Source organism: Pelobates fuscus, chromosome 4, assembly GCF_036172605.1.
Source record: "Pelobates fuscus isolate aPelFus1 chromosome 4, aPelFus1.pri, whole genome shotgun sequence".
NCBI lineage: Eukaryota > Metazoa > Chordata > Amphibia > Anura > Pelobatidae > Pelobates > Pelobates fuscus.
This window is the reverse complement of record NC_086320.1, coordinates 360,304,823-360,330,517: the sequence shown is the minus strand read 5'-3', so window position 1 is coordinate 360,330,517 and position 25,695 is coordinate 360,304,823.

Sequence of the window (25,695 nt, the reverse complement as noted above, 5' to 3'; positions counted from 1 at the left end):
CCCCCACAATGCAGCTTTTGAGTACATAACAAACCAGGGGGACATAGTATACTCCCAGTGCCCCTATGTTGGGGTTCTAATCAATTGTAAAGCGGGAGTGATACTAAGGCCAGCGGTTGAGGACTTTTACATAAATAATGAGGGGAACCTAGTGTCCCTATAATTATAATAAAGGGGAGACCCATTGTTCCCTCCAGCCTCCACTTATGGGCAGCAGGTAGGTGCTCTAATTAATAAACCTAGGGGGGCCTAATGTCCTTACTTGACCCTACCCATAGACAGATCACTGTCCACCCCTGTGATGTTACAGTGGGGCTATTAATTAAATAATAAAGCAGGAGGACATAGTATCAACTGTGCCCCCATGGTGGGGTTCTAATAAATTATAAAGTGGGGGGGACACTGTGGCCAGACTTATGTACTTATAATTTTAATAAAGTAGGGGGAACTAATGTACTCCTAGCCCATAGGTGGCACGTGGGGGCTTTATTTTTAATAAACCAAGGAGGGACTTAATTTTCCCCCAGCTGCCACCCATTGGGGATGGGTGGGGGTTTTAATAATAATAACAATACATGGGAGGACCGAATGCTTCTAGCCACCTCCCCAGTCAAAACCCTGCCTTCCTTTATCTGCTTAATAATAATTATGGAGTGGGGGGTGCAATTAATCTAATAATTGTAAAAAAAGACCTCAAACAGGCCCCCACCTTAAGGAACCGACGTAACTTTGAATATAAAAAAGTACAGAAAGATCACAAAAAAGATGTACAAAAAAACAACGCAATGCCGGGGGCGGAGCCAACGCTTGAGCCGAGCAGTCGCAACTCCTGATCGCTCCTCGCTCACCGTGTAAATTACACCCGAAAACTGCAAGAAAAAGCCATCAAAGCCCAAAATAAATCGCGGCACTGCAAGCCGGGCGACGAGCTGCATCCACCGATGCCTTTCACGTTCACCCCAAGGCAAACAAAGCCAAAACGCAAAGCTGGGGCCTACCACGCTTCACAAACCCGAGGCCTAGAAACGTTCCTCGACAGCTTTCTGGAGGCACAGGACGTAGGAGACCCAGAGTCCCAACTGTCAACCCCGCAACCACAAAACCTCCACATGGGACGCAGATCACAAAAACCCGACAGGGACATCGGGGCCATGCTCCAACGGCCGGCGGCACCTAAAACTCCGCAGGCGGAGAACCCACAGCATGAAACACCACAGAGTGCTCCACGGGACACGCCACCTCCAAACCAACCGGCGAGCCTTCACCTTACCGATAGCTCAGCCCCGACGACCAAAGGGGATCTTAAGATACTCCTGGCTGATCTACATCAAATGATGGCGGCGGACCGAGCACTTCTGCAGGCCGAAATACGGGCCAACACAGACCGCATTAAGACAGCTGAGGGTGATATCCAAGACACCCAAATCGCAGTGTCCAACTTCAACGGCTCAATACAGCAGCTACACACCCAGCAGTGCAACCTCTCACAGCGGGTGGCTCAACTGGAGGACCAACAACGCCGCAATAATGTCAAGATTAGGGGCATCCCAGCCGAAATAACAGCGGAGGAACTACCGCATTACACCCGGAGGCTGCTAGCCACTATCATGCCACCCGCGGTGACCAAAAGACTCACCCTAGAAGGGATATTCCGTATCCCAGGTACAGGAACCACCACCACAGCGCGGGATGTCATAGTCCGCTGCATATCTGCCACCGACAAGGCCCACATCATGGCGGCCGTCCGCGGAAAGACGCCCCTACAGTTTGAGGACTCTCAGCTAACCTTTTTTCAAGACCTCTCCAAGGCAACACTTCAGTGGCGCAGATCACTGGGAACAGTCACTACTCACCTGCGGTCCTCAGGGGTGCAGTATCGCTGGGGTCCGGCGGGCTCCCTCATGGCAAAGAACAACGGAACTACACACACGCTCCGCACGCCTGATGACACAACCGCATTTCTGGAAGCGATCGGTCTGCCACTGCCTACCACACAGGCACCCACCGATGCCCCCAACAAACCTGACAGATCCTGGGACCTAGACAACATAGAGTCCTTCGTCCCCAGAAGCTCTGCAACACAAGGGACTTGACTGCTCAGAGCCCAAACAGGACTTATGCTACCAAGATGGTCCAAATAGCATAGCTATGTACAGAAGTTAAAAGGGCTCATTGTTATGCCTTAACCTCCTGTTTTAATTTGTTATGCCTTAATATCAGATCACTTTACTATTATTTTTAATATCCCTCAACTATACACAATTCCAATGACTCTGTTTAGTCTGTCCAGGCCTTACATATATCTGCCTCACATACTCTAGTGTTGTATATATGTGAAGCCGGTGGTCTCCACCGTTATCACGTTAACTCATGTCTAGAAATCACCTGTCTCTAAAGCTCCAAAGCTCAGAGTTTTCACATCTATACAATCCCATGCCTCTCTCTACAAATATGCTTAGAAACTAGGCAGTGCATAAGTGTACAGTGACCTCTGGCAAATAATGTACCCATGCTGCATGTTAATACAAGCCTTAAAAGAGCCACTCCTGTCATGCATGCTCAATCTCCAACTGACCCAAGCAATACCCATGCAGATTACAATGTCAAGCTATATACTCACTAACCAGCTATTACCTGGCATTTCTTTTAAGCACTAAATTGGGCTGATGCACTTCAACCCAGGTTTGAGGGTACAAAGTTCACGTTTCAGTTAAATATCCACACACAGCTGAGGGCACCTAATGGTCAGGGCACTTGGCCCTAGCATAAACAATGGAACCTAGCCTGCATAAGTCGCCTGCCTATCTAATATAACAGTCTTTATCCGGTACAGATTTCCTGCAGCGCCATACCACACTGACTAGACTAAGGCCACAGTGAGCCTCAGGTGTAACTCTAAGTTGAAGCACTGACCTCAGGCTTATATCGCAAACCCTAGCAGTACCAACTACCCAGATGCCACTGCAGAATGTGCCAACTGTTAATTTACTCTAGCCTCAATGTACTGTACATGTTATATCACTTACTGTAATGTGTTAGAGTGTTGTTAGCATACTCTATTATGCACTGAGCTCTTTTATGTCGCAATTGCAGAACATAAATTACTTGAAAGGTGTTGGAGGCTAACGGGACAATCTGTTTAAAACTGTTTAGCATACTATACTAAGGACTAACCTGCTACCTATATAGACAATACTAAATTAGCACTGTTAAGCGACGACGAGCTTAATTATACTCTAACGATCTCACTATTTAGTCAAGCTTGCTAAAATCATACAATATTACCATGGTCTAAATATAACTACTACTAGGCTTGACTTATAGCTTTTGACCGAATGTTCATAACCTGTTTTAAAAAAAATGTGCAATGTACCTCTTTCATGACAATATGAGCTATGAACCGCCTGAGTTGCTATCGTGGCACCGCAGGCTTGTCTGTTAACCATATTGCACGAAAAAATAAAGAATTTAAAAAAAACAACAAAAAAAAAAACAACTCAATGCCAATAAAAATAATCCATATTAACCGATCGTGGGCTCCATGCAGACTGAGCTTGCACCCTTAGAATAGCCCTTATAAAAATTCCCACGCAAGTCTCAAGATAATTGAAACGTATCTGTCAGAGTACTCTGATTGGTTGGTTAATAATGATATGATTTACAAGCTAGGTGATAGGGTGCAGGAGTAGGAATGGGGTTTGAGCTAACCTTAATACAATTCACACAAGTAATTAGCCTAACCCATAGGCGTGCGCACGGGGTGTGCCGGGTGTGCCTGGGCACACCCTAATCCCCGTGGCACGCTTATTTATTGAGTCCTGCAGGAACAGCGTTCCTGCACTTTTATTTGAGCAGGAACGCTGTTCCTGCGGGCACTCAGTGCCCCAAATGCCCCCTTCCGGCCCCCATGTTTCCCCCTGTCATGGCGGGGGGGAGGGGGCAAGAGGTGAAGGACACCCCCCAGTCGGGTGCCTGTGTCAATCTCAGACGCAGTGAGGGAGCTGTGTGCTCTCTGCTTCCTCTCGCTGCGCGCCGTTTGCTGTAGCTGGGAGCCGGAATATGACGTCATATTCCGGCTCCCAGCTACAGCAGACAGCCCGCGTGGCGAGTGGAAGCAGAGAGCACACAGCTCCCTCACTGCGTCTGAGATTGACACAGGCACCCGACCCACTGGACCCCAGGGACAAGCAAGTCCACGCCAGCACTCCAGGTAGGGAGGCTGGGTGGACATTTTTTAATAAAAAAAAAATATATATATATTTGTGTGTGTGTGTGTGTGTGTGTCTGTCTGAGTGTGTGTGTCTGTCAGTGTGTTTGTGAATGTATGTGTGTGTGTCTGTACGTGTGTCTGTGAATGTATGTGTGTGTGTGTGTTTGTGTGTCTGTGAGTGTGTCTGTGAATGTGTGTGTGTGTCTGTGTATGTGTGTCTGTGTATGTGTGTCTGTAAGTGTGTGTGTGTGTGTGTCTGAATGTATGGGTATGTGTGTGAGTGTATGGGTATGTGTGTGAGTGTATGGGTATGTGTGTGTGTCTGTGAGTGTATAGGTGTGTGTCTGTAATTGTGTGTGTGTGTCTGTGAATGTATGTGTGTGTCTGAGTATGTGTGTGTGCACACACACACACGTGTATATTATTTTTTTGGGGGGGTGGGAAAAGAGTTCCCACACTTTATTCCCCAGGACTTCTCTGGAGATGTCCGGATCCCCTTTGACGGCTCACGCAGAGTCAGCGCTATCTAAGTGCCGGCTCTGCTCTTAGCCTCCATGGGCTGGCGGGGAGATCAAAGATCTACCTCACCAACCCACAGCAACACGGAGGGAGGTAGGAGAGGACCCGGGGAGCTCTAGACAGCAGCTCTGCCAGGTTCCTCTCACGAGATCTGAGCATTGCCACGGCAACACTCAGATTTCGCGAGAGTTAACTCTAGCTCCGCAGGCTAGAGTTCACTCTCCACTGGACCACAGGGGATGGCACATGGCAGCAAGGATCCCCCCTCCCTACATAAAGTAGGGAGGGGGGATATTTACTAATCAGCCCCCACCTCCACAATCCCTCCCAACATACAGCCCACACACACACAGCACCTAGACACATACAGCACGCTCACACACACAGTACACTAACCGCACCCTCACAAACACACACAGCACCTTTACAAACACACAACACCCTCACACACAGCACACTAACAGCACCCTCACAAACACACACACACAAACAGCACCCTCACAAATACACAACACCGACACACATTACACACAAACGGCACCATCACACAAACAGCACCATCACACAAACGCACACATCACACAAACAGCACCCTCACACACACAGCACCCTCACACAGCACAGTAACAGGACCCTAACAAACACACAAACACCCTCACACAGCGCACTACTAGCACCCTCACACACAAACAGCACGCACACAAACACCCTCACCCACATAGCACACTACCAGCACCCTCACACACACATCACACTAACAGCACCCTCACACCACCCTCACACAGCACACTAGCAGCCCACACACACACAGCAGTGTATATGTGTATATATATATATATATATATATATATATATACACATGCGGCGTGTTTGTGCTTTAGGGTGCACACCCTAATGCAACAGGCTGCGCACGCCTATGGCCTAACCCCAAAACTTTGAAGAAAGAAAATATTTTCTAAGCTGTGCACTTTCAACGCAAAAATACAAAATTTATTATTTTCTGATTTATTACACAAATATAAAATAATAATATGTTATACTAGCAGTTTAAATAACTTTATGAAGTTTGGTCCCCTGGATTCTTTGAAATCTGAAGTGCTAAACAAGCACTGTACGAGATAATTGAGGATGAGGGTAGTGTCACTGTTCCGAATGCATGTGTAACGGCATGCCTTTTCCTTTAAAGACACACCTGTTTTTAGCAGAGCTGCTGATGTCAGATTTAGGAAACACATTTTGAATAGAAAAGCTGCAGTTTCATTTCTCCAAACAAAATGAAACAATGTGAATGCCACATCCAAAATTAGGATGTTAAACTTGCTGCGTTGTCACGTAAAGGGGAATTTTACATAGTTTAAAAGATTAAAGTTCTTGCAAAGAATAGCAATCTGTGGGGTTTATTCGCTAAACTTAGAATTTTGAACATTTTAAGTCACAATCGCGAGTGGCAGCCACTAACAGTAATTATAGGCAGCAACGTAAACACTGCCTTTTTTCAGAAACGGCAGCTTTTACATTGTTCAACCTGCAGGGACAGGCTATTTGCCCAAGAATCTCTAAATTAAGCGGTGGTGGTTGTGGTGAATATTGCATCCCTTTAAAGTGTCTCAACCATAATTATATATATTTTTAAACATTTTAACAGTTTAGTAGATATGGCTCCAACGAACGCATGCATGTATTTTTTTCCTGCATATATCCTTTTGGGGTGTATGATAAAATAGATTGCAGAAGCTTCTGTGCTGGAACCACGATAGTTTCTCTTGCACAAGTGAGTATGGTTCTCCTATGCTTCTCAATGAGCTGCACAACAAAGGGAGGAGGGGAGAAGGCAGATGGCCACTAGGGCAGTGCACCGGCCACTTCTCTTAGTTCTGAGTGACAGTAAGGGGCAGAGCTGATCCTGGGTGACTGCCCAGGTTCTCTGTAGATAGGCAAAGTGTTCAGCACTATGCTCTGCCCCTTCCGGTAGATCCTGCTCTTGTTAGGCCCTGCCCCATCTGCCACCTTGTTAGGCCCTGCCCCGTCTGGCCAGGGAGATGTTTCTTCTACAAATTATAAAAGTGCAGATTTTTATTGAAATCTGCATTTTTATAAACCATCATAAAAAGACAGACTCCAGACACATCTAACACGTAAGCAAACTGAAGTGCTTTATTTGTGTGGAGTGTGTGCCTTTAACAAGTCGGAAGAATTCACTTGGTTTTTAAACTAAGCTGTGAATTTCATTAAAAAACTAATTGCAAATGCCATCTCCGGTATTTTGACTTACTTTTTGCTTTTTGACATAGAGAATTTTAGCATGTTCTGCTGTTCTGCTATTTTGTCCTTGAATTTGAACTTGAAATTGAATGTATACTTTAGTGTTTAGTAAAACTCGCTGCACCCAGTGTCTCCACACATTTGCTAAGAAAAGTTTGGATATATGCAAACATATTGTACGATTCAAAGATGTTCCTGACACATGAAGACCCCGATTTGGAATTAGTACTTTGGCGAGGTCCTTTAACGGGTTAAAATGTGAACCAGAAGGACATTGGAAGTTTAAACCATCATCATTTCATTTGTATGCCTCCTGAGTAATAAGTTCCATAATGTATTTACGTAAAAAGTAACTAATTACAAAGTACCGTATATACTCGAGTATAAGCCGACCCGAATATAAGCCGAGGCCCCTAATTTTACCCCCAAAAACTGGGAAAACTTATTGACTCGAGTATAAGACTAGGGTGGGAAATGCAGCAGCTACTGGTAAATTTCTAAATAAAATTAGATCCTAAAAAAATTATATTAATTGAATATTTATTTCCAGTGTGTGTATATAATGAATGTAGTGTGTGTGTATGAGTGCAGCGTGTGTATGAGTGCAGTGTGTGTGTATGAGTGCAGTGTGTGTGGGTATGAATGCAGTGTGTGTGTATGAGTGCAGTGTGTGTGGGTATGAATGCAGTGTGTGTGTATGAATGCAGTGTGTGTATGAATGCACTGTGTGTATGAGTGCAGTGTGTGTGTATATGAGTGCAGCGTGTGTATGAGTGCAGAGTGTGTATGAGTGCAGCGTGTGTATGAGTGCAGTGTGTGTGTGTATGAATGCAGTGTGTGTGTATGAGTGCAGTGTGTGTGTATGAATGCAGTGTGTGTGTATGAATGCAGTGTGTATGAATGCAGTGTGTATGAATGCAGTGTGTGTGTATGAATGCAGTGTGTATGAATGCAGTGTGTGTATGAGTGCAGTGTGTATGAATGCAGTGTGTGTGTGTGTGTATGAGTGCAGTGTGTATGAATGCAGTGTGTGTGTGTGTATATGAGTGCAGTGTGTGTATGAGTGCAGTGTGTGTATGAGTGCAGTGTGTGTGTGTGTGTGTGTGTGTGTTGCAGAGCCTTGAGGGGGTGGTCAATTTTATTATTTTTTTTTACATTATTTTAATATTTTTTTTCATTATTTTTTTATTTACTTATTATTTTTTTTAATTATTTTCATATTTTTTTATTATTATTTATTATTTGTAATGTTATTTTTTTTTTATTATTATTTTATTATTCATTTATTTTTGTTTCGTCCCCCCTCCCCAGGGAGGGGGGCTCCTTCCCTGGTGGTCCAGTGGGGTTGGTAGTTCAGTGGGGGGGCTGTGGGGGCTGCAGAGATGTTACTTACCTATCCTGCAGCTCCTGTCAGCTCTCTCCTCCTCCGCGCCGTCCGGTCAGCTCCCTCTGTCAGCTCACACTGTAAGTCTCTCGAGAGCCGCGGCTCTCGCGAGATTTACACTGGGAGCTGACCGAGGTGCTGAACGGACGGCGCGGAGGAGGAGAGAGCTGACAGGAGCTGCAGGATAGGTAAGTAACATCTCTGCAGCCCCCAGTCTGTATTATGGCAATGAAAATTGCCATAATACAGACTATTGACTCGAGTATAAGCCGAGTTGGGTTTTTTCAGCACAAAAAATGTGCTGAAAAACTCGGCTTATACTCGAGTATATACGGTAACTGTAATTATACAATTACAGAGCATTTAGAGAAAATCCAACAGAACAAAAAAACACAACTACATTATCCCAAAAAAGAAATCACTTTGTAATTATCCAATTATAAAAAAAAATGATGAGAAACTATTGTGAATACAGTAGAGAAATCTCACCTTAAAGATGAGAAGGTAAATCAGACTGTGATTACAAACATTAATCTAATTATTAAGCCATTGGAAATAAAGCAATAATAATTGTTAGATAAAGTAATTTGTACAGAACTAATGCAGATAATGGTCACTAATAATAAAGTATAAAAAGTACCTTAGTAGAAAAAAAAAAAAAAAAAAACACTGTCAAGATAATTTATAAAACTCTGAGACAAAAGGGGCAAATCAGAGACAAAGATTAACTTTGGCAATTTAGAGAAAACATAGGGGACAATCAAATCTATTTTGCATTCTTAGAAATGAGGGGTGGGACTCTTACAGGGCTATTTACTAAAGTGATAATTCACAGAGATTTTCAAATTTAAGGTCAAACTTGACAAAATGGAAAAATTATCTAAATTGTAAGTCCTTTACATAAATTTTACTTTAGCCCCCTGCTCCCTCCTCCCCACACACACACACCTTTATTTGAATGAAAAAGTTATGAAATTGTATAAAACTATAAAATGTACCTGAAATACGTGGTGTACTCTGGTTTTGTGCTGCCCTAAGCATGACAAAACTCGGCACCCTCCTACCCCTTCAAAATTTCTCTTCTTGACAGACACACACCCTCACTGATGCATGCACTGTATACACTCACTGACAGATACATAGTCATTGTCACACATACTGTTTAACCTACACACACTTTCATTTACACATTCACACACTTACCCAGTCACACACAGTTACACTCACATTCACCGACAGACACACATACACACTGGCAGACACTTATTCACTGATAGACACATACACACTCACTGACAAGATACACATGCACACCCACTGATAGACACAGACACTGACAGATACACACTCACTAAAAGACTCACACCCACTCAGTGTCAGACACACACATTCACTGACAGACACACACACTAACACACTCACTAACAGACACACACACACAGACACCCGATTAAGCAGCTGCCTAGGGCTCACCGGCATGGGAGGCACAATGCCTGGGTGACCGGCAGGAGAGGAGAGCAAAGCCCAACGCTCCCCTCCTGCCGGTGTCTGTGTGTAGCATGGCCAAACACGAACCGCAGAAGAAGAGTTTGTTTCCCTCTCCCCGCCAGTCTGACAGGAAGTGAGCGCAGAGAGCGACCAACTGCTTCCTGTCAGACCGGGGAAAGGGAAACAAGCTCCTCTTCTGCGGTCCACACTCAGCCAGGCTACACAAAGGACGGAGGTGAGCTTTAAGGAGACACATGGAGGGGCTTTGTGGGGTTAATGAGACACACGAAGGGGCTTTGGAGGGTAAAGGAGACACATGGAGGGGCTTTTGAGCAGTTTAAGGAGATACGTGGAGGGGCTGGGGGGGGGGGGGGGTCATATGCTGGTTCAGCTTGTCCAAATGTTTTTTTTTTTTAAAGGTTGACCAAAGAGTTTATTCTGGTTGTCACCATTTTAGTTTACCAAAAATTCAGGACAAAGCAGTCAAACTGTGTCTATAACACAGTTGGTTTTAAATACTAGTTATTTTGGTATATATTTTGCAGTTTACTTTTTAATTAAAGGAACACTCCTCCATAGCCAGGATCAGCTGTTCCCCACCAACACTACCTCAGAGTGAGATAAAGATTGTCTGTCTGCACTAAGCCTGGCTGCACAGGGCTTAGCTCATTGGCTGAAATGTATCAGATGACCCCCTCAGCCAATGAGTTATTCCTTCACTGCAGGACCTTTCTCAGGACAGCGAACAGAAGCACCTGCTGAAGTGTTTCCAGGACTCCGACTGAGGTAGTGGAGACAGTGAGCGGCACCTAACGGACCCTGGGTAAGAAGTCAAACCATTGTAAAAACACTTTTACTACTTACAATAACATTTAGTGACTGTCAGCTAGCCACCAGTCACCTTTTTGTCCCCATCAATCATGTCTCATCTACTGCACATTTAATTTGGTTTGCGATTCAGATACATTTAAGTTCGGAGTTAGGGAATTCAGACGATCACCTAATCAGCACAAATGTGGACGAATTGCAGGTCGTAACAAAACAAATCTCCAAATCTATCTCTTATTATTAAATAGCATTTTTTTTTTATTGAAAGATGTCAGTGGAAGCAATTCACACTTTAATAATTAATTCTGCTAGTGAAGATAACCAGGGTAATCCATTACATTTTTAACTGTAACAAACTGAAATTTGAATGGCAAAATTTAGTCTAAAACAGTTAAGTTGTGATTATAACGGAATAGGAGAATTTTTCAAAATGAGCTTTTCGGGGATTAATTTTGCTTGATGTAATGAAGCAAATCAAAAACAATGAGAAAGTTTCAAGTAAGTACCTGTGTTGTCATGTAATCTCTCTTTTAAATCTACCTTTACTCCTGAGAGATGCCTACAGGTAAAAATAAAATGCCTTTAAAACTAAAGATAACAAATGAACTCTCTACCTAATTATAGCCCTGTAACATGCGCTAACTGGTGAGAAACTCATAAGACAACCTGAGAATTGTGTACGCGACCAACTCAGGGACATGTAAGAGGTATCTAAATACATGGAAACAAAATATGTGCAAATTATCCATCACTAAATGGACTGACGAATGGATCCGTGTCGAGTGATTTTTTTATTTTTTATTTAGCTACGGTTTAACCCATTCCCTCCGAGCATCATGTATGCAAAGGAATAACATCCCTTTTATATAAAGTCCAACTCTATCAGGTCTATCCACAAAACACACACTTTTGTTGATATGGACAAAATTCTGTGAAAATGGCTGATTTCAAACAGATTGACAATAGCATATTTAGTTCTGGTTGGAATTCTGGCAGCCTGACCAAATTTGCACCATTCAGATTGATACATTCGATGTCTGGTTTAAAAAACAGTGCTTTTCACATCTTATACAAAGTATAATAGCATCTGGAAAATGAACTAAGCAACAATTCTAAAGACAATTGTGAACAAATACATTTGGTAGGAAGGATATGCACAAATGATTGTTCATTTACTTTTTTCAAATTAACAATAATTATAATTACCACTTGATCATTGGCAACACTATTAGATAATGGGTAAAGATTAAAAAACCTTTGGCGAGGGTTAACCATGTGGCAACTAGCCAATGCTTTCTCTCCTCCACTTTTATTATGGTGAGGCGGGGTAGGGAATGATATTTTAATTGGTGGTGTGACTAGAAGCTATGGAACCTCTAGCCACTGGAGAGGATGGGAGAATGGGACAGACAAGTCCGATACCTCTTTTTTTACATACTCTTCATCTGAAGTTCATGTGTAGGGGTGTAAAATGTCATGTCCACACCCCATTTTGATTTAATACCCTGTATTCAAATTCCATGGGTGAGGGGTAGACAGTGGCATGTCTACCCCAACATTATAACATTCCCCCAACCTGTCGCCTATTGGTGGAGGCATTTTGATGGCCCCCCTTTTGCATCTTAGTTTTCCCCACACCCATGGGTGGCAGGTAGAAGTGGGACAGTTTTATATTAATAACTCCCACCTTCTCTCCATGAGGGGGCAGGAGGGACAATAGCATATCCCATATTTTTCTAGAGTTCCCATTATGGCCATAGGTGGTGGCAGGGGTCATAGTGTTTAACTTTTTAAACGTTTTGATGTGTTGACTTGCTGGCCGTCACTTGGTTAACCCACTGGCCAACATGGTTTTTTTTTTTTTTAAACTATTTGCCCACTGGCTGCAGCATTCAGATTTTTTTAAATCTGGAGCCGGATTTCATATGTATTATATCATATGTGCGGATTTCAAATTCATGCTCATTCAAATCCACAAAATCCAGACATTGTTAAATAGTGTGACCAATGTCCACATTTTGCAGTCTGAATGGCCTCATCCTGCACTAAATGGGTTTTTCCCATTTAGGTCTGCCATCAGGGCATGACAACCTTGACTGTTGTCATTGGCCTGGGGAGCCCGGACTGCACAGGGAGTCACGGGCCCCACATTCCCTATGTGCACTTTTATACAGTGATTTTCCTGCATCTTTGGGCCCCAAGCTCCCTGCACATCGCAGGGGGCCCAGCACACTACATCTCCACTTCCCAGCTGCTCTTCTCTCTTCAAATCTCGAGAACTGCATAGCCATCAGGTTCCCATGGCAATGATCCGCACGGCTCACAAGACTTGGATAGAAAAGAGCAGCTGGGAAGTGGAGACGGATTGTGCTGGGCCCCCTGCGGTGAACAGGTAGCCAGCACTATGCCACCGGACCACCACGGAACGTGATTTCCCCCCTCCCTGGCCACAGGAAAGAACCAGGAAGGGGGGTAATAAAATTAACTTTAAATAAAAGAAAAGACAAATATGCATTTTCCCCGCCCCTTACAGTATGCAGCCCCACAACAACATGTCCACACACTATACACTAACAGTTACACACACTACATCCTGACAGAAACACACACTCTGCATCTAATAAACACAAACTCTACATACATTACGCAAACGTACAATCTGCATCCACTATACACACTGCATCCATGACACGCACACCACATCCACTTTACACATTCCACATCCACTATACACACACCACAGATGCCATCAACTGAAGGTGTTTTACTCCTTAAATGAGATCAAGGTTTAAGGTGAACTTGTTATAATATGTTCACTTTAAAGGGGAATCTGTCACTTCACTGAAAATTACACAGGTGAACAAAACATGGAAAATCCCCTTTAACATGTGTCAACAATTTCATGTGATTATCTGTTACATTTACTAAAAGTTTAACAACTTGCATCACAATGCAGTTCAGTCCAGGCAAAGCAAAGGCAAACCTTACAAATAATGAGGAAAAGTAGATACATTGTTTCATTTCTAGGATTCTCTGTATATTCTCTCAGGGCTGAACAGTAATGATTGACAGAGATAAGATGGACTTCCCTTTATTTTTTTCACACCTAACAAATACCACATTGTTGAATTTAGGAATAAGTGAACATAATATAACATTGTATCATTTTCTTGTGCGATAAATATATATTTTATCTTAATATACATTATGAATGTTTTCCTTTAAGGCTATGTTAACTAAATATTCACCTCCCCTACAATGCTTCTGGGGTCATCATTATCCTTGGTTCACATGTGTTACACTTGAGCAGAATCCACCAGTGCTACTGGCCCCGCATAGTAACATTTCCTTAAGCAGGACAAATTTCTCCATTGACACAGACATGTGGCTTCATGGCATCGGAATGACTTCATTTAGCACAAGGTGAGCTTGCCAAATTAATATCACATCAACTACAGCTAAGTTACTGTAGCTGCTGTGAGTGAGAGTAGGAAAACCAACTGAGGGGGCCCCTGCTGCTCTCATCTGTCACCAGGGCCGGACTGGGGATACAAAGCAGCCCTGGGAAAAAAAATCTATGCCAGCCCCATAAGTCATTGCGCCATATATTGTCGCATGTAATATGTAAGGCTATGTCTTGCCACCCCAGATGATTGAGTAATTATATATATATATATATATATATATATATATATATATATATATAGCTTTTTCTAATATAATATATTGGTCCTTTCAGAGTAAAACATTTAATTATACAGTAAGCATACTCACATGCAGACACAGACAATCTCACTGACACACACAAGCTCATTGATACACAGCCTCATAGACAAACAATTTCACTAATATACATAAGCTCATTGACATAAAAATACAAGCTCACTCACTAGCAGACACACACACACATGCAAGCAAGCAAACTCACTAGCAGGCGCACACACACACACAGCTTAATGTAGTGGTTCTGGTGTCTATAGCCTGTCCCTGCAGGCTTTTGAATGTAAACACTGACTTTTCAGAGAAAAGGCAGTGTTTACATTGCTTCCTAGTGACACCTCTAGTGACAGACACTCAGACGGTCACTAGAGGCGCTTCCTGTGTCAGTGCGGATTGGCTGATATCATCAAGCTTGATGATCTCAGTCATAGAGGCAGAGACCAGCATGACGTTGGAAAAAAAAAGTGAGTAAAACACTATTTTTACAAACACACACAGACACTACGACTGACACACACACACCATGAGAGACATACACACACCATGACACAGACAGACACACACACACACCATGATACAGACACACAGTGACACAGAGACACACACACACACACACAGCATGACACACACAGCATGACACAGACACACACACAGCATGACACAGACACAGACACAGCATGACACACACACACACACAGCATGACACAGAAACACACACAGCGTGACACAGACAGACACACACACAGCATGACACAGAAACACACACAGCGTGACACAGACAGACACACACACAGCATGACACAGACACAGCATGACACACACACACACACACAGCATGACACAGAAACACACACAGCATGACACAGACAGACACACTCCCACTGACATACATACTTGTTGCTACCTGTGTGGGTGGGTGGGTGGGCAGACTGATAGGTGCCCCTCCCCTTCTGTGCCCTCTTTTGCCCCCTGTGTGCTTTTTAGCCCCTTCCCCTCCTGTGCCCTTATGTAGCACCCTCCCTTCCTGTGCCCTCTTTAGCCCCCTCCCGTGCCCTCTTTAGCCACCTCCCTTCCTGTGCCTTCTTTAGCCCCATCCCGTGCCCTCTTTAGCCCCCCTTCCGACTTGTACCCTCTTCAGCCCCTTTTGTGCTCATCTTTTGGCCCCTCTCCCCTTCCTGTGACCTCTTAGCCCCCTCCCCTCCTGTGCCCTTTGTTACCCCCCCTCCCCTCCTGTGACCTCTTAGCCCCCTCCCCTCCTGTGCCCTTTGTTACCCCCCCTCCCCTTCCTGTGACCTCTTAGCCCCCTCCCCTTCTGTGCCATTTGTTACCCCCCCTCCCCTTCCTGTGACCTCTTAGCCCCCTCCCCTCCTGTGCCCTTTGTTACCCCCCACCCTCCCCTTCCTGTGACCTCTTAGCCCCCTCCCCTCCTGTGCCCTTTGTTACCCCCCCTCCCCTCCTGTGCCCTTTGTTACCCCCCCTCCCCTCCTGTGCCCTTTGTTACCCCCCACCCTCCCCTTCCTGTGACCTCTTAGCCCCCTCCCCTCCTGTGCCATTTGTTACCCCCCTCCCCTCCTGTGCCATTTGTTACCCCCCTCCCCTCCTGTGCCCTTTGTTACCCCCCCTCCCCTCCTGTGCTCTTTGTTACCCCCCTCCCCTCCTGTGCTCTTTGTTACCCCCCACCCTCCCCTTCCTGTGCCCTTTGTTACCCCCCCTCCCCTCCTGTGCTCTTTGTTACCCCCCACCCTCCCCTTCCTGTGACCTTTGTTACTTCCCCCCCCCCCACCCCCTCCCCTCCTGTGCTCACCTTCCAGCCCAGCCAGCCTTCCTGAAGCTCTTCTTGCGGCCGCAGGGGAAGCTCTTCTGGCGGCCGCTGGGGGAGCAGGCTGTTCTGTCTCTGCTCCCCCTCCCTCGCGCGCAGCTTAATGAGACCGGGGCCGGAATATGACGTCATATTCCGGCGCCGATCTCTTTCTAGCGCGCGAGGGAGGGGGAGCAGAGACAGAACAGCCTGCTCCCCCAGCAGCCGCCAGAAGAGCTTCCCCTGCGGCCGCAAGGAGAGCTTCCCCTGCGGCCGCCATCCAAGCTCTCCATGCGGCCGCAGGACATCCACATGTCTCCCCGGCCCCAGGTGCCGACGGCCCACCGGGAAATTTCCCGGTATCCCGGTGGGCAAGTCCGGCCCTGTCTGTCACTCAACAGTTGGCATAAGGAATTAGAAGTTAAGTAAAGGTGATGGGAGGGAACATATATGAAAAAAGATTTTCTTATAATCTATTCTCATTCTAGGAATGTTATGTACTTTCATTGTCTAAACATGTCAGCAACATGATGGGTATACATTAAGAGCCAAAAAAGATCAATAACATACATTATTTTTTAAAGTGAATAAAAAGTAGAACATTAATGACGTGTCCATGATGTTTCTATGGAAACCCAGCGGTAACAGTGGAAATATATTTGTACATTGTTGGCACGCTGTACTATCTTGTGTACATAATTTGGTAGATGGTGCCCATGAGATATTTATCTTGTGTGCGTGCTTCAATTATTTTTTGGGCGTTATCAAGGAAATCATACGCACCAGATAATACTGCGTGTCTACAATATAACTAAATAATAGGCAGTTGGGCCAGCGCTTTGATAAGCAGTACCTGCTGCCTCGGCTTGTTCCAACCCCTGGCTGTGCTCCAATGAAGTCACTGGAGTCACTGAAAGTGTAAAAAAAAAATCAAATAAATATATTATACATATATTATATATGTATAATATATTATAAAATAATTAAAGCATTTTATAATATATTATACATATGTAACGCATATATATGATTTCATTATAAGTGTACTTTTAGATATATACACATATATCTCAAAATACACTTATATAATATCATATATATGCATTATATATGTATAAAATCTTATAAAATGCTTTAATTATTTTATAATATATTATACATATATAGGAAATAAAAATGTGTGTGTGTATGTGTATATATATATATATAGAGAGAGAGAGAGAGAGAGAAATACACCAATTCCTTGCACACAGACTTAAATTATAATATCTGGGTGCTTGTAATCCAGGGTGAATTCAAATATCCGAATACAAGGTATGACCAGCACTCACGGTTTTGTTGAGAGGTTAAAATTTGTAGATTTTATTTAAACATATTTAAAAATGGCAGCTCGACGTTTCAGTCCTCTTCTGGGACTTTCATCAGGAACACTAGCCATACACAGAAAAAGAAAGCTTATATAAGGGAAATAATCATTAAAAAATTAGCTTACCCAAGGTGTATACACTCTCTGATGCCGCCCGCGTTCCAAAGTGCCCAGTGCACATGCGTGTGCGTGCTCCGCCCATCCGTAACGTACGTTGCCATGGGAACCGGAAGCAAGATATATATCACAGAATTAGAACTCCTGCACTCCAACTATCAAAACTGCTATAACCCGGTGCCAAGTCACAGTGATAACATAAATACGAAAAAATACCGTCACTCTGGGCCTTCCAAAATCGCTATTTTGCAGTCAATCCAGAATGGTCAACGGTCAATACAGAATGGTCAACGTTTAGCTCTCGGTAGGAGCTTTCATCAGGACACAGCTTTTATTTGTCCTGATGAAAGCGCCGACCGGGAGCTGAAACGGGAACGCTGTGGGTCGTTGTTCCAGGTAAGTGTAGGGGTCATATTTGTCTTTAACAACCGTTTTTTTATATATATACACAAACACACGCACAGGTATTATATAAACACGTATTATATGTATATGTGTGTGTGTGTATAAATAAATAAATATATATATATATATACACACACATTCTACATATATATTTAACTATTAATTTCTATTATTCATGTCAACCCAGGCAGACAGTCCAGAGAATTTAATTGGCAAGCCCTATATCTAACCACGTAACTTTCCAAAACACCATAAAACCTGTTCATGGGGAATATTGTTATACTCGGGAGACTTCGCTGAACACAAATATGATTTTTTTCAAAACAGTAAAACATATCACTGGGATGATATTGTCAGCAAAGGTTAAGTTTTTTGCATTTTTCACACACAAATGGCACTTTCACTGAGGATATCACTGTTGTAATACGTTTCACTGTTTTGAAACACTAATATTTGTGTTCAGCAAAGTCTCCCGAGTATAACAGTACCCCCCCCATGTACAGGTTTTATAGTGTTTTTTTTTTTTTTTTTTTAAAGTTTACATTAAAATTTGCCCGATTGGTTATGTTGCCTTTGAGAGCATATGGTAGCCCAGGAATGAGAATTACCCCCATGATGGCATACCATTTGCAAAATAAGACAACACAAGATATTGCAAATGGGGTATGTTTAGTCTTTTTTTATTAGCCACTTAGTCACAAACACTGGCCAAAATTAGCGGCCGGTCTTAATTGTTTTTTTACATTTTTAGCACACAAATATAAATGCTAAGTGGATACTAAAAAGACTGGACATACCCCATATTGAATACCCTGTAGTGTCTACTTCAAAAAAATATGTACATGTGAGGTGTGATTCAGAGATTTATGTCAGATAAAAGTGTTACAATGTTACTATTGATAAATTTTAAAATTATATATTTTGAAACAGCAATGTCCTACTTGCACTTATAGCCCTATAACTTGCAAAAAAAGCTAAGAACATGTTAAAATTGGGTATTTATAAACTCAGGACAACATTAAGAAACTATTTAGCATGGATATTTTTTGCCGGTTGTAGATATGTAACAGATTTTAGGGGGGTGAAAGTTAGAAAAAAAAAAGTGGGTTTTTTTTCATCATATTTTATAAAAAAAATTCTAGTAAATGATATGATATGATGAAAATAATAGTATCTTTAGAAAGACCACTTAATGGTGAGAATAACAGTATAAAATATGTGTGGGTACAATAAATGAGTATAAAAGAGAATAAAAGAGAATAAAAGAGGAAAATTACAGCTAAACAAAAACACAGCAGAAATGTAAAAACAGCCCTGATCCTTAACGGTAAGAAAATTGAAAACCGGTCTGGTCACTAAGGGGTTAATGGATCAATTAAATGAACACTAGTGCCCTTGTTCCTAGTTAGATTCAGGGACACACCTTTTTCTGTTGAAAAACCTGTAAAATAGTCGAGACTCCCTCAGTGCTACAAAGAGCTAAAGGATCAGCTCCGCTTAACAGAACTCCCTCAGTGCTGCTTACCTCTCATCCTCCTACAATGTCATCAAAGTGTAGAGGAAAACTAAAATACCTCAGTATTTGGCTTCAACAAGAACCTGACACAATTCCAGACCTGACAAAGCCATTTTTCCACCTTCAGGTCACTTTTTTTTTCATTTATCTGGCGCAGTGGCCAGGTCCAACCTAAAACTGACATACTATCCCTAACTAAAGCATGTTGGTCTCCCATCCCTAGAGTGCTACTACCAAGTAATGCACTTAGTTAGATTAGTGGACTGGCATAAACGTGACTTACCTACTAAACATCTGTCTCTGGAACAGGAGGAGTCTAATGATTCCCTACCTGCCCTAATGTGGCTTGATATCAACCACTAGTCTTCTGATCAGATCTCAAGACCCACCGCATTATTGGGGCTACTTTACAAATCTGAAAATCATTACATTTCAAGAGTTTTACTACCTCTCCAAGCACCATGCTGCTATTTGCCTACAATCCTGAGGCTCTTTGGAAGCCGCAGATGGTTTCCACCCTTCAGCAATGGAAGGTCAGGGGTGACAAAATATATCAAATGGAGTCTCTGACATCTGTGCTATATGGTAGTTCTGACAAATGTTACTCTATGGTGACGGTATGGCTTATGTATATATATATATGGATCTGCCTTTAACCCCTTAAGGACCAAACTTCTGGAATAAAAGGGGATCATGACGTGTCACACATGTCATGTGTCCTTAAGGGGTTAACAGGCATTCTCTTCGTCCCCTGCTCCGTTTTTTCACTTTTCTTTTTGGTTTGTTTTATTGTACACTTGCTTTTTCCTAACTATTTAACTAATGTTATCCAAGTCACATCTTCAAAACCTGACCTGGGCTTCCACACAGAAAGAAAGGACCACATCGGGGCACATCAAGTAACATCCAGTGGCATTTAATGGGAACACAAAGCAACATTGTGGCTGACAAAGACTTGATATCAAACTTGAGAAAGGCTGCTATGTCAGTCAACATGTTGCTCTGTGCTCTCATTAAATGCCACTGGAAGCAATTTGATATGAGACTTGGTGATTACGTTTGTCTTTAATTGCATTACGTCCAAATTGATTGATCAGGTCATTGTCCAAAGTCAGAAACTCCGAACCACCATATGACAGAACGAACGACTCATTCAGTGGACCAACATGTTAGTTTTGTTTTGTCATTTGCAGTTTCAACTGTTGCACCAAAAAAAAAGAGATGATTGGTGGGAAACATAATGATTGATGGCTATGGGGACAGTCAATACTAAATGTTTATCCTATTCACTGTTCAAATGAACTATTATAGGGAGCACTAAAAAATATAAAATCTATATTAATACATTGCATATTAAATAAATGTATAATATATATATATACAGATTTTAATTTCTCCTTCTTGTTTCACTCTTTTGGTTTATTGTTCTCATTTGATTTCATTTTACCCCACTCCCTCTAGCATGAAAGCTCATTGAGCAGGGCCCTCAACCCCTCTGTTCCTGTGTGTCCAACTTGTCTGGTTACAACTACATGTCTGTTCGTCCACCCACTGTAAAACGCTACCGAATTTGATGGCACTATATAAATAACATAATAATAATAATAATTTGATTTGTGAACCAAATGGCAGGAGAATGCGGTGAATGCAGTGTTCAGGAAAATGTATATACATACTATTTATATTATGTACGTATTTTGCAGTAATAATGTACTATTATAATGTACTATTAGTACACTGTTGGCCTATTTTTATGCATTTTTGGCTTGCCTGATTAAAATTCCCAAAACTTTTTCATAGATGAAATTCAGATGAGTCAAACCACCAGATGGCCAAAATTCAGCGAATCTTGCATTTTTTTTTTCTTTTTGGATAAAGTGGTTCGGCCAAGCCAAATCTTTCCACTGTGCTCAAGTCTACGTGATATGCCTCCTTTTTGTTATTTGATTTGCAAGAATACATGAGGTTATATCTCATGTCTAGACGCCTTCACCTGTCAATCTCATATATTGTGTCCTCAGTTTGAGTTACACCACCCACACAGAGATCTATGAGAGTCATATGTAATAAAAGGCTATTTTCTGCACTTCCATCGAGACCATACATTGCCAGCCCTCCTGTGTATTACATGGCTTATGTGTAGGTAAAAACATTGTCAGAGATATTTACTAAATTGATCATTTAAAGTGCATTGAAAATGTATTTCACATTTAACGTCAAAATAGCCTAAATATTCTCTAAGTCAGCCATGGATTAATTTCATTACTCTGGCCTTGAATTTGAAAGTCTCTCTGGTGAACAACCCAGGGCGTTTTAATTCTAGTTTTCTCTAACCTCATACCACACCTGCAGACCTTGTTATGACATACAGGCAGTGTCAGACCACAGGCAAATACAGGGATTTTACAAAGTTATTTGAAACTGGTCCATTCACTCTGCATTTTACTTTCTATTTCAGATAATGATGTCAAAGATGAAGTTTAAAAAAAAAAAACAACAAATTAAAAACGTGAGAAATAGGTGATGAAATTTTGAATGTTACTACTAGTGGATGTCATAACACGTAGTTCTATTTATATCTTGAATAAACCTGCTATCAGCAATATTCCTGAAAATTTAGATTTGTTTGCTGTCACTCTACGTACGATATTGTGGTGTCAAAATGTTGTCATGTCAATCTTTTTGGAGAGATAAAACATTTCAAAGCAGATTTTACATACAGTGCTGCTGATAATTATTTGTTCTCATGAGGTGTTCCACTTAAAAAAAAATAATTAAACAGCTATCAGAAAAAGGTTCCCATACTTATTTTAAAGGGTTTAAAGGGGAACTGTCACTTATTATTATTTATAAAGCACCAACAAGTTCCGTAGCGCTGTACAATAGGTGGACTAACAGACAAGTATTTGCAACAAGACAAATTGGACGCAGAGGAAAAGAGAGTGTTGTGTTCCTTGCTCAGACCAGCTCACATTCCAGAGAGAGTGGGGTAAAGTGACACAAGAGATAAGGGTGTATTTCATGTTTGGGAAAAAGTAGGTTACTAGAATTGTTACAGGCTTATTCAGTAGTTCAAAGTGAATTAATACTTAAGGTAAAAGTATTTCTAATGGAAGCATTCCTGACTTAGAGAGTGTTTTCAGTTCGGCTATTCTTAACTCTATGTGTTTAATTATCCCTATACTTAACCCATTAGTGACCAGACCACTTTTCAATTTTCTTACCGTTTGGGACCAGGGCTGTTTTTACATTTCTGCGGTGTTTGTGTTGTAATTTTCCTCTTACTCATTTACTGTACCCACACATATTACATACCGTTTTTCTCGCCATTAGATGGTCTTTCTAAAGATACCATTATTTTCATCATATCATATAATTTACTATAAAAAATTATATAATATGATAAAAATATATAAAAATATTCCAACTTTGACCCCCAAAATCTGTCACACATTTACAACTGCCAAAAAACACCAATGCTAAATAGTTTCTAAATTTTGTCCTAAGTTTAGAAATACCCAATGTTAACATGATCTTAGCTTTTTTTGGAAGGTTATAGGGAAATAAGTACAAGTAGCAATTTGCTATTTCAAAACCATTTTTTTTTTCAAAATTAACGCTGATATCTATTAGGAAACCCTGAATAACCCTTCACATGTATATATTTTTTTAGGGATGTGCATGGGCAAAATATTCGGTTCATTTCGGCATTCCAAAATTCGGGACTTTGGCACTTTGGAACTTCGTGAATTTGGCGGTTTGTTTCGGCATTCCGAAATTCGGGCATTCCGAAATTCGGGCCTTCGGCACTTCGGCACTTCGCACTTCAGCTCTTCGGTTCGGCTTGGCACTTCCGAAATTTGGCACTTCGGAACTTCGGCACAACGGCAATTCAGTTTAGTTTGGGACTTCGGCACTTCGACACTTTGACACTTCGGAACTTCGGCACTTCGGGACTTCGGATATGTTCTCTTGCAGCCACTTAGTAGATAACTCCCTAATTCCCACAGTATTAGGGAGCTATCTACCAAAAGACTGTAAGACCTAAATTGGTCTTACAGTCAAATTAACTAATACTAAGTAAAGATTTTCCATATACTGTTTGAGGTCGTTTTTGGGTAGCGACTTTTGGGAGGCTGTTTTTCTGATTCTAAAGCTAAGTATTATTTATATACTTTTATTTCACTATCTGGAATCACAGTGGTGATATTTGGTTTTGTACTAAAGATTACTTAGTATTAGTAAATTCTGCCCCTACTCGCTATACCGCATGTCTACTCGTAACAAAACGAATTTCACATGTCTATATTTTTTTAAAAGAAGACAACCTAAGGTATTAAACTTGGGGTATTTTGACTCTTTTCATGCAACCATTTTACCACCAATCTATTCCAAATTAAAAAAATGTTTTAATAATTGCTGATTTTTTTTGACACACAGCAATTTAAGAATACATGTACGGAGAACTTTAAGGGTTACTGCCAAAGAACACCCCAATATGTGTTAAGCAACATCTCCTGAGTTCAGTGATACCCCTATGTATAGGTGTGTTGGGTTCTCGGGGGGCTAAAAGACCTTATTTGGAGGGTGCGCCTTCCAGTTTTACAACTTAGAATTTTCACAGCTGGTCATCATGCACCCATGTCCTATTTGGGACATTTTTGAAGCCGGACAATGTAATTTTCCCCCATCAAACCATATATTTTTGAAAAAATAGACACCCTAGGGTATTTAAAATGGTGATAATTTTACACTTTACATGCACTAATTCTACGACCAGTCTTTGTCAAACGTTTGGGTAGTCATCTTTTTGTGATATTTTTCTCTCACATTGTACTTTAGGCATTGATTCTCAGTTCTTGTTATGTATTACTGACAAAGAACACCCCAATATGTGTTCAGCAACATATCTCGAGCACAAAAGTGCCCCCAATGTACAGGTTTCATGAGTTTTTGCAAACGTAGAGGCAGGGCCACTGTTAGGCGAACTAGGCCCACCGGGATGCTCCCTAGTGGGCTGCCTGCCCCTGTCTGGGTCCACAGCGCTGGGCGATCGGCTCTCGAGCCATCATCCCAGGCCGATTCTCAAGGTCCCCAAAGGTGGGGGCGCTGAGAGGATCCCTGTCACAGGGGGGCCAGGAGGTGGCCATCTCGCCACTTCAGGTCGCCCCTGAAACTATATGCTAGGTAAGGCAGAGCAGGCACCTACTTACCTTAATGGCAGGTGCCTGCTCTGCCAACAAATCCCAGTGTCCAGAGGAGAGGGGGGCAGAGAAGGAAGGCAGAGAAGCAAGTTCTTGCAGTCTCTCACTCCTAGCTCGCGCGCCCTCTGTGATGCCTGGAGCCGGAATATGACATCATTCCAGCCCCGGCATACTAAACTGCGCGCTAGAGGAGTCAGGAGATGCCCCACACTGGACCCCAGGCAGGTGAGTGTTTGACTATCAGTGTGTATGTGAGTGTCTGCCTGTGTGTGTGTCTTTCTGTCAGTGAGTGAGTATGTATGTCAGTGAGTGTCTGTGTGTGTGTGCCTGGCAGTGAGTGAGTGTATGTATGTCTGTCAGTGAGTGTGTGTGTGTGTCTGTCAGTGAGTGTCTGTGTGTGTGTGTCTGTCAGTGAGTGAGTGTATGTACGTCAGTGAGTGTCTGTGTGTGTGTGTCTGTCTGTCAGTGAATGAGTGAGTGGATGTCTGTCGGTGAGTGTGTGTTTGAGTGTGTGTCTGTCAGTGAGTGAGTGTGTGTCTGTCAGTAAGTGTGTGTGTGTGTGTGTGTGTCTGTCAATGAGTGTATGTCTGTCTGTCAGTAAGTGTGTGTGTGTGTGTGTCAGTGAGTGTGTGTGTGTGTGTGTGTGTGTGAGTGTGTGTGTGAGTGTGTGTGTCTGTGTGTGTGTGTCTGTCAGTGAGTGAATGTGTGTCTGCCAGTGTGTGTCTGTCAGTGAGTGAGTGACATGAGGGGGGGGCGGCAAAGTGGATCTTTGCCTAGGGAGGCAGAAATCCTTGCACCGGCACTGCTAACAGGGGTCAAATGTAGAGATCTCCCCTTTTCCATGTTTGCACATTGAAATTTGCAAGATTGGTTTGCTG